Consider the following 11,843-nt stretch of genomic DNA (forward strand, 5'->3'; position numbering starts at 1 on the left):
TCATGAACACAATTAAGATTTCCAGAATACTCATACTTCACAATGTTGTCCATAACTTGTCATGATCCACACAATCGAAAGCCTTTACATAGTCAATAAAGCACAGGTAAACATCTTTCTGATATTCTCTGCTTTCAGCCAAGACCCAGTGGAAATCAGCAATGATATCCCTTGTTCCATGGCCTCTTCCAAGGCATGTCTACTGAAAACAGAGAACTTCTCTGAATCCGGTTTGAACCTCTGGAAGTTCTCTGTCAATGTATGATTGTAGCCATTTTTGTATTACCTTTAGCAAAACTTTTCTCTTGTGGTATATCAAAGAGATTGTCCGATGATTTTTACATTCCACTGGGTCACCTCTCAAATCACAAATTACAGTGGTTTAAATCACTAACAACATATTTCATGCTTATGTCTCAGTTCAATAGGTGTTGATGGGTCTAAGGCTGCTTTTTATCTAGTGGAACTACCATCCTTAGTGTGGTGTAGTGAATTATTTGATATGTCTTTTCTAGCCTTGTCTTTGTAACTCCCACCAAATTACTCTTTTCCTGAGTAAGAAGTAAGTGGGATAATATACTGATATATACTGATAGACTGACATATTTCAGCTATAGATGTTAACAGAGTTAGTTGTAATTGTGAAAACTTGGAACTTTAGCATGAATTTAAAGTGAGCCATCTCAGAAACAGAGGGGCCAATCTCAGTACCATCAAGGAAAAACCAGGAATAAGCATGTTCTTTGGACATTGAGATCCTTGTGTGCTGAATTTCCTCAATCTAGGGACAGAAAGCTGTGAAAGTGGAGGAGTGGCAAATAAGCAGCAGCAGTGGATTTAAGAGCTAAAACATAAGGCAGAGCAGTGAACTTTTCAGCCCATGGAGCACATAAAGCTGAGTGACTTTGGGCATGAAGTTTACTTGCAGAATGGGGTGCCTTTAGACACTCAAGTGGGGGAGCTAGGTTTGCTGACACACAGAGCTAGAGTTGAGTGCCTTCAGGTTGAGACTTATGGTAGACTGGTGTATCCTGTGGGCATTTATCAGGAACGGACTATAACAATTGTGCCCTGAGCATTTTCTGGTCCTATATTGTAACCTGTTAACTTCTCCAATAAACCCCATAACTGTGAGTATGTTGACCATGTTATATGTGGCCAATGTAATGGATTAAGGAACCAATAGCATAGCAGAGAGTGATGTGAGAGGAATGGTTTGGACTTATATTTGTTTCATGCATTTAGATTCTAATGCTCCTAAGTTTCTCGTATTGCATCTGACTAGTTTCTTATATCGCATCTGACTGCTGTTAGATGAGGTAAAAGAAGTAGAGTAGGAAGGTTGCTGGTGAATTTTAATGTGCCTGGTCTGAAAGTGGCACAATTACTTTCCATAATTTGGCATTTATGAACTGACGCATGATCCCACCTAACTGTAAGGAAAACTGAGAAATATAGTCTACTTACATGTCCAAGGGAGTCCTGCTGTGGCATTGTAGGATAAGCACTCAACTGCAAGGTCAGTGGTTCAAACTCACCAGCACTTCTTGGAAACCCTATATAGGGTTGTTATAGGTTAACAGTGACTCAGTGGCACTTAACAACAACAGAATGGGTCCAAGAGGGAAAATAGATTATTGAAAACTTAGCACGCTTTTTCATATACCCTAACCAGTTGTGTCAAGTTTTTCCTATATGTGAATATTCTGTACTAGGAATGTAATTTGGTTTGTTCAAAGAATGCATTAATGGTTTATTTTAATTGGAAGTTACTATTTAGGACTCAAAGGAGCTCTGGTAGCATAATGGTTATGAATCAGGCTGTGAGTCGCAAGGTCAGCAGTTCGAAACTACCAGCTGTTCCATGGGAGAAAGATGAGGCTTTCTGCTCCCATAAAGAGTTGAAGCCTCGGAAACCCTGTACAGGGTCACTATGAGTCAGAACTGACTCCATGGCACATAGCAACAACAACAACAGAAACATTTAGGACTCAAGGTGTGGTGCTGTAGCATCAGCACTAGATTATGAACCACAAGGTCAGCATTTCAAACCCATTAAGAATCCTGGTGTGGTGCTGTGGATTAATGTTCCAGACTGAAAAGCCATTTGAACTGCAAAGTCGTCAGTTTAAGCTCACCAACTGCTCCTTGGAAACCATGTATAAGATCACTATGGCTCAGAACTGACTCTACAGCACTACACAATAACAACAGTTGCTCCTAGGAAGCCCTATACAGGGTTGCTATGAGTCAGAATCAGCTTGATGGCATGCAACAACAACTACATTTATCCTTTCACATGAAAATTTTACTTGTTTTTTAAAATAAGTTTCTTGTGACATCACTGTCTTGTTTTTTATCTTCTCAAGAAAGAGTCCTTGACCAAAGAATCACTTCAGACTTCCAGGTAAATCCTAGGCTTTCTTTGATCTAAAGCCACCGTACCATTTTGTATGGTATGCCACTTTATAGGGACCCTATAAGACAGAGTGGAGTCCTGGTGTGGGACTGTAGGATAAATAAGGTCAGTTTGAATCTCAAGGTTGGTGGTTCAAACTCAGCAGTCACTCCTAGAAAGCCCTATATAAAGTCATTATGAGTCAGAACTCACTTGCTAGCACTTAACAACAACAACATAAGACAGAGTAGAACTGCTCCATGGGATTGCTAGTGGGTTTAAACCACCTATGTTGTTACTGTTGTCAGGTGCCATTAAATCACTGTGACCCTATGTACCACAAAATGAAACACGGGCTGCCAGTGTGCCATCCTCACAGTTGTCGATATGTTTGAGCCTGTTATTAAAGTTACTGTGTCAGTCCACCTCAATGAGGGATTTCTACTTTGTCAATAACCCACTATTTTACCAAGTGTGATAGCCTTCTTAAGGGGCTAGTCCCTCCTGAAAACATGTCCAAAGTACATGAGATGAAGTCTCTCCATTCTCACTTCTAATGAGCATTCTGGTTGTACTTCTTCCAAGACATAGTTGTTCATTCTTTTGGCTGTCTATAATATATTCAATATTCTTTATTAACACCATAATTCAAATGTTTCAATTCTTCTTGGATTTTCCTTACTCATTGTTCTGTTATAGAAGGCATATTGTGGTTATTGTTAATAGCTGTCTAGTTAGTTCTGACTCATAGCAACCCTCTATAGGGTTTCCAAGAAGTAGCTGATGAGTTTGAACCACCAACTTGGTGGTTGAACCACTGACATTGCGGTCCAGTGCTTTATCCTACAGTGTTAATGTGTATTAAGCAATTGAAAATATCAGTGCTTGGGACTGGCACACCAAAGTCCTCAAAGTGACATCTTTCTTCTTTAACACTTTAAAGTTGTATTTTGAAGCATATTTGTCCAATGTAATACAATGCTTAATTTCTTTACATATGTTTCATGAGCATAGATTGTTTTTCCAAATATAATGAAATCCTTAAAAAAAAATCTATTTTTTCTCCATTTATCATTATGCAGTTTATTGGTCCATTTTGAGGCTCTCTGTTTCTTTACATTAAGGTATAATCCATGTGGAATATTGTATTCTTTCATCTTCATCAGTAAGTGCTGCAAGTCCTCTCTGCTCTCAGCAAGCAAGTTTGTGTCATCTGCATATTGCACATTGTTAATAAGCCTTTCTTCAAACCTGATGCCACGTTCTCATATAATTCAGCTTCTTGAATTATTTGTCCAGTGGGCAAATGAATAAGTATGGAGACAGGATACAATCTTGATGCATACCTTTCCAGATTTTAAACCAGGTAATACTCCCTTATTCTGTTCAAAAGGCCTGTCAGTCTATGTACAGGTCCCACATGAGCACAAGGAATTGTTTGGGATTCCAATTATTTGAAATGTTATAAATAGTTTGTTATGATGCACAGACAAATGCCTTTGCATATCCAATGAAATTCATGTAAACATCTTTCTAGTATTCTCTGCTTTAAGCCAAGATGCGTCTTTATAGGTATCCTGATATGAATAAGGGTATCCATTGTTTCAAGTCCTCATCTAAATCCAGTTTAAAATTCTGGCAGCCAACACTCATCTGTCAGTTTGTCTAATTGTGGTGACTTGCTTGTTGCTGTGATTCTAGAAGCAATGCCACCAGTATTTCAAATACCAGGAGGGATAGTCAGGCTGGACAGACTTCAATGGAGTTTCCAGACTAAGATAAACTAGGAAGAAGGAAAGACAGACTACTTTTAAATGTTTAGCCATGTTAGAATAGCGGTGGAATACTGTCAGATACAGTGCTGGAAGATAAGCTCTTCAGGTTGAAAGGCACTCAAAATATGACTGGGAAAGAACTGCCTCTTCAAAATAGGGTTGACCACGATAATACAAATGGAGTAAAGCTTTTGGGACCTTCATTTGCTGGTGAGACAAAACCCAAAATGAGGAGAAACAGCTGCAAATATCCATGGAATGTACAAAGTATGAATCAAGGAAACTAAAAAAAATGAAATGGATCAGTAACCTAGGCATTACTAATCATATGGTTTACTATACTGGGAATGACAATGTTGATAGAAATGGCATCATATTGGTCATTAACAAAGACCATTTCAATATCTGTCTTGTAGTAAAATGCTGTCTATGAGAAATTAATATCCATATACTTACAAAGAAGACCAGTTAATAACACTTATTATTCAAACTTATACACCAACCATTGAAGTCAGTGATGAAGAATTTAAAGCATTATACCGACATCTTACTGGTGTGGTGCTGTGGACTAAAGCACTGGACTAGCAAGGTCAGCTTAAACCATGATATTGGTGGTTCAAATTCACCAGATACTCATTGGAAACTGTATTCAGGGTTGCTATGAGTTGGGACCAACTCGATGGCACTTAACAACAACACAGAAATCAAATTAAGTACATCTGTGGGGGGAAAATGGTAGAAAAGCTCAATATCCGCAGTAAAAAATAAGCAGGGGCAAACTTGGAACACATCATCGATTGTTCATATAAAAGTTCAGGCTGAAGCTCAAGAATTGTTTTTTTTTTAAATCCACAAGAGTCAAAATATGACATTGAACGTATCCCATCTCAAGATGCATACCATCTCAAGAATTAGAATTATGCATTACACAAAATATGACAGAAGACCAGAAGAGCTGTGGGATGACATCAAGAACATGAAACCAGAAGAAAACAAAAAGGTCAGCAAAGTCTATGAAATTTGCCTAGAGATGCTAAAGCAAATGAAAGAAATGAGGAAGGAGTAGTTCTAATCTGTCCTATATTAGGTCACTATGAGCCAATGGGCTTGGTTTGTTTAATTCATGCTAAACTTTTATTGACTTTCACTAATTTTAGGAGTGAAACAGGTTAAGTGCTTGACCACTAACAGAAAGGCTTATGGTTCAAATCTACCCAGAACTGCCTCAGAAGAAAAGCTTGGTGATCTACTTTCAAAAGATTACTCTCTCTCTTACTGCTATTAAGTTTTTTCTGACTCACATTGATACTGTATGACAGAGTCAATCTGCTCAATGGTGTTACCAGAGCTATAAATCTTCACAAAAGCAGACTGCCTTGTCTTCTTCTGCAGAGAAACTAGTGGGAAACCAGCAGCACTCCCCCAAAAGATTTCAAGTACCAAAAATCTATGGAGCAGAGCTATACTCTGAAAAGCATGGAGTTACCATGACTTAGAATCTACTAGATGTTGTTGGTACTGTTGTTAGTTTGTTTTATCAGTTTTTTCCTTCCTTTCAGTAGTTGGGAAAATAACTTCATATTATTTGATCTTAGTTTCATCATCCATAAAATGGAAATATTTTTGTAACCTCATAAGGATATGACAAACATCATGTAAAATAACATATGAAAGAAACAAGCATAGTTTCTGGCAAAAGTGTTCTGACTTAAAAATATTTAAATGACATTTGGAGTTTGCTCTTGTTGATGCTAATTGCTTGTTTAAAAGTCTTTATTTCTTCATTTGGCCTTTCTTGAAGTTGTGTTCAGGGATTTAAAAAGAAAAGAAAAGAAAACAACAACAACAAAAAAAACCCTTAGCCTTATCATGCAAAAAAGAATGTCATACTCTGTATTTTTGCTTTTAAACTGATCTTGCAGATTCTGAACCTCCTTCTGGACATACAACAATGTTTTTGAAGATGGTCCCATATCTAAACAATTTCCTAATTGAGCTTATATGTTATATCCTGATCACCATATGAACAGCTGTTAATTTCTAAAATTTTTAGTATGTTTCATTCTGGAAGCCTTCTAAGCACTTTTAAAATTTGGCAAAGGAATTTAAGAACAAATTTCCTCAGGAAAAATGAGAACACAAGTCAAAATGAAGCCAAAATGAATAGAAATCTTCTGGTCTACTCTTCAGCTAGAGATGAGCACAGTGTCCAATTATTCATCTGGGGCTGAATGTGCTGGTCTATAAAGGTTCTTCCTTGTATGTTTATTGATCATTTTGCAATTAATCCTCTTGCTGCTTTTTTTCTCCTCTGATGTGGAAAGAAGCAAATATATGTTCATTTTATAGATTTATGAGTAACTTCAGGAAAAAATAAGAAATGAGTTCTTATTTTTCTTTCCTTTCTAGGTTTTAATCCTGTTAACATTTAGTTAAGGAATCTGAGTTGGATGCAAATCTTTGCTTCTACCTAAAAGTGGCATCTATTATCTGTCTGTCAGTCTATCCTACTGTAGTGACTTGAATGTTCTATAATACCAGAAACTAAACTAGACCGTTAGTAAGGAGCCCTGGTAGAGCAATAGCTAAGCAGTTGGTTGGAACTTCAAACACACCCAGGGGCTCCATAGAAGATAGAATATGTGATCTGTTCTTGTAAAGATTACAGTCCAGAAGGCAGGCCTACTTTGTCACTTGTGGTCATTATAGTAAAAGTTTCTTTGATGGCACTTAACAACAACAACTCACTACCAGTATTTCAAATACTAGCTGCCCATGGTAAACAAGTTTCAGTGGAATTCCCAGGCTAAGAAAGGCTTTATAACATACTTCCCAAAATTCAGTCACTGAAAATTCCATAGATCCAAATAGAATATTTTCTGACATAGTGCTGGATGATGAGACATAAAAATGAACTCAAACATACTAATGACATGAAAATGGTGTAGGACTGGACAACATATTATAAGGCCACCATGAGTTGGATCCAATCTAATGCCAACTAACAACAAAGCTGCACAGAAAACCCTAGAAAGCAACCCTACTCTGTTACATGTGGTTACTATGAGTAAAAATTTATTTGGTGGCACTTAACAATAATAACTTCCTACTAGAATTTCAAATATGAACACGATTACCCATGATTTTCTTGTGAGGTACTATAGGATAAGCATTGGAATGCTAACCACAAAGTTGGTTGTTCAAACTTGTCAGCAGCCCTTGCATACCATATACAGGGTTGCTATAAGTCAGAACCAACTTAACAACAATAACAACAGCAACAGCAACAAATGTATGGGTAATTAAGAGAACACAATCATGGGAGACTGAAGATTTGTGTTCTATATTAGCATGTGTCCTTGGGAAATGTTAGTTTCTAAGTTTCTCAGTTGTCTTACTTATTAAATGGGATAAGTAACAACTTTGTTACATTACTGTAATATTTTGATCATCACATAAAATGATCAATGTGAAAATTCTTTTGCTAAAAACATTTTTAAATAAATGCAAATGTTGCAAACAAGTATGCTTTTGAGAGAACTCTTCCACATTCAATTATAAATATCAATACAACTTAGTTTCATAAAACTTAATATGAAGATAGTGTGGAAAATGCAAATATAAATTACTGTCTCATTGCCATAATCTGTAACACTTATCAAATTATCATATAAGCACAAGTTTAACTTAGTAACCAGCTACATTATAATCACCCATGTGCTTTCAGTTGAAATTTACTTACTTAAAGTAATTTTATGAAGAGCTTTGCTAATACAATGATTAAATTCCATGCTTTACATTTAAAGTCTGTAAGCAAAAATTATAGAGAAATGTTTTAGCTATTGCATTATTTTAATAATGCAACTGAATAGCCTTTATATTTGAGATTGGTAGGCAGCATGTTTAAGCGATGTGTTTATGAAAGTAAAATATTAAAACTGTTTATGAAAATCTCCCATTTGGCAGTTACAAATGATCAGAAATCTACTCTTCAGCAATATTTTGAAAATAGCATAAGTTTTTAATTAAAACTGTTCATTCAATTTATTAATGTAGGTAAAACTTCACATCTGATCAGGTTTAACTTGAGAAAGTGGTTTTCTAAAACCACTTTTATGGATTGAATGATACAATTTTTAATAAGGAATGGTTATAAAAGATGTCAGACATTTATTTGCCATCCATCTTTTCTTTTTGTGTTCAACTTAATTTAAAAATTGAACTGTGGATATAACTGATTGCTTAAAATATTTGATAAATTCATGATCTAAATTATTCTATTCTTTTAAATCTAAGGCAACTATAAAAGATTAAGATAACAATCTTGTAAGTTGTGTTCATTTAAGGGATATTTTGTATAAGTTAAAGTTTCTGGGTGGTACAGTCAACAGCTGCTCCCCCAAAGACTGGCAATTCTCATTAGCCCAGACACACTTTAGGAGAAAGACCCTAGTGATCTGCTTCTGAAAAATCAGTCATTGAAAAACCTATGGAGAACAGTTTTACTCTGCCATACACAATGTCACCATGAGGTGGAATTGACTCAACACCATCTGATTTATGTAAATTAATGTTTTAAAAGTTGACATGACCAACAACAACAAAAAACAATTATCAAGGTTTATACGTCTCACTTGAGGAGCTCTGGTAGCGTAGTGGTTATGACTCGGGCTGTGGACCGCAAGGTCAGCAGTTCGAAACTACCAGCTGTCCTGCAGGAGAAAGATGAGGCGTTCTGCTCCCGTAAAGATTTACAGCCTCAGAAACCCTGTACTGGGTCCCTATGAGTCGGAACTGACTCCACGGCACACAGCCACCACCACCACATGTCTCACTTAAAGATTCCTCTACCATGGCTTTCTGTCCCTGGACTGAGGAGGTTCAATACACAGGAATCTTGGGGTCCAAAGGCAGTGCTCCTTTCCTGGCTCTGCTTTTGATGGTAGTGAAATTCCCCTTCTGCTTCTGCGATGGCTCATCTTATATCCATGTTAAAGTTCCAAGATTTCACAATTAACTCTCTTAACAGTCATTCACAACAGAATCATATAATACATCAACATCTTCCCTCACTTTTTATTACCCAGATCCATCAGGAACAATTAGTTTGGTGGGAGTTACAAAGACTATGGCTAAAAGAAACCACAAGCCATTCCATGACTCTTTTAGCCATTGGCCCTTTTATACATGATGGATTAATTTAGTGTATCATTTTATCTGTGAGCAGACCCATGAAACTTTGTAAGTTAGCCACTTTGTGCCTTTTTGTTGTTGTTGTTTTAAGTGCTATTAAGTCAGTTTCAACCCATAGCAGCCCTGTACAGAGTTTCTGAAGAGCAGCTGGTGAACTTGAACAAAAGACCTTGTGGTTAAAACAACTTTGCATTCCAATGTATTAACCCACAGCGTCACACTAGGACTCCTTCATGTCTTTATAAACTGTCAGTAATGTAGATTACCCAAAGTAATTTACAGTTTCAGTTCAATCCTTATCAAAATTCCAGATGCCTTTACAGAACTGGAAAGGCCACTCTTCCAATCCATAGATAGGGAAATGCAAGGGACCCCAGATAGTAAAAACAATCTTTAAAAGAGAAAAGCAACGTTGGAAGATTTATACTTCATGATTTAATAACTTTCTGTCCTGGTGTGGTGCTGTGGGTTAATGCACCAGACCGCAAAGCCATTTGAACTGCAAGGTCGGCGGTTCAAGCTCACTAGCTGCTCCTTGGAAACCCTATACAGGGTTGCTATGGGCCTGATTCCACTCGATGGCACTTAACAATAACAACAAAAAAGCTACAGTAATCAAAACATTATGGTAGCAGTTGTTATTATTGTTAGGTGCCATCTAGTCAGTACCAATTCATAGCGACTTTATGCACAGTAGAATGAAACATTGCCCGATGCTGGGCCAAACTCACTACTGATGCTGCCACTTGGCCAATCTATCTCATTGAGGGTCTTCCTCTTTTTCTCTGATGCTCCACCTTATTAAACATGAGATCCTTCTCCAGTGACTGGTCCCTCTGGATATTATGTCCAAAGTTTGAGAGACGAAGTTTGGCCATCTTGGCCTCCAATGAGCACTCTGGCTGCACTTCTTCCAAAATGGATTTACTGATTCTTTTGGCAGCCCATGGTACTTTCAATATTCTTCTCCAACACCATAACTCAAAAGCATCAAATCTTCTACGGTCTTCCTTATTCACTGTCCAGCTTTTGCATGTATATGAGGTTATTGAAAACAACATGTCTTGGATCAGGCACACCTTAGTCCTCAAGCTGACATCTTTGCTCTTCAACGGTTTAAAATGGTCTTTTGCAGCAAATCTGGCTAATGCAATATGTCATTTGATTTCTTGACTGCTACTTCCATGAGTGTTGATAGTTGATCCAAGAAGAATGAAGTCCTTGACAACTTCAATCTTTTCTCTGTTGATAAGAATGCTGTTTCTTGGTCCAGTGGTGAGGATTTTTGTTTTCTTTACATTGAGATGCAATCTATACCAAAGGCCATGCTCTTTGATGTTCATCAGTAAATGTTTTTAGTCCTCTTTCACTTTCAGCAAGCAAGGTTGTATCATTTGCATATTGCAGGTTGTTAATGAATCTTCCTTCAATCCTGATGCCATGTTTTCTTCGTATAACCCAGCTTCTTGTATTATTTGATCAGCATACAGGTTGAATAAAGCTGGTGAAAGAATACAACCTTGTCACACCTTTTTTAATTTTAAACCATTCAGTGTTCCCATGTTCTGTTTGAACAACTGCTTCTTGGTCCAGGTCCAGATTCCTCATGAGCACAATTAAGTGTTCCGGAATATTCTTACTTCGCAATGTTGTCCATAGCTTGTCATGATCCACACAATCGAAAGCCTTTGCGTAGTCAATAATGCACATGTAAACATCTTTCTGATATTCTCTGCTTTCAGCCAAGATCCACCAGACATCAGCAATGATATACCTTGTTCCACGGCCTCTTCTGAATCTGGCTTGAACTTCTGGAAGTTCTCTGTCAATGTATGCTTGCAGCCAAATCTGTATTACCTTTAGTAAAACTTTACCCACATGGGATATCAAAGCTATTGTCCAATGATTTCCATATTCTGTTGGGTCACCTCTCTTTGAAATGGGCACAAATATGGATATTTTCCAATCTGTCAGCCAGATAACTGTTTTCCAAATTTCTTGGGAGAGATGACTGAGTGCCTCCTATGCCACCTCACATTCTTGAAATATTTCCTTTTTTATTCCATCAATTCCTGGTGTCTTGTTCTTTGCCAATTCCTTCAATGCACCTTGGACTTCCTCCTTCAGTATCATTGGCTCTCGATCAATGGTTGAACAGTAACCTCTTGAAATGGTTGAACAGTAACCATTTCCTTTTCATACAGTGACTCTGTATATTCCTTCCATCTTCTCTCTCTTTTTTTTTTTTTCAGTCCTCAAATTTTTTTTATTGGAAGGCCATGCATTGCATTCATTTATTGTATTTCAAATTACTGTATGTTTAACTTTGGGAAAACACAGCCTTCAATTTCTTGTACAAAAAACCCTAAAAATTGTTTCAGGAATGTAGAGAAATATCCAAGTTAAACAGCAAAAATGTGCACCATAGTTACTGCTGCACTGCAGTCATTTCTGCATTTCCCAAATTTCTTAAATAA

The sequence above is a fragment of the Chrysochloris asiatica genome, unplaced genomic scaffold (genome assembly GCF_000296735.1).
Source record: "Chrysochloris asiatica unplaced genomic scaffold, ChrAsi1.0 scaffold00111, whole genome shotgun sequence".
Taxonomy (NCBI): Eukaryota; Metazoa; Chordata; class Mammalia; order Afrosoricida; family Chrysochloridae; genus Chrysochloris; species Chrysochloris asiatica.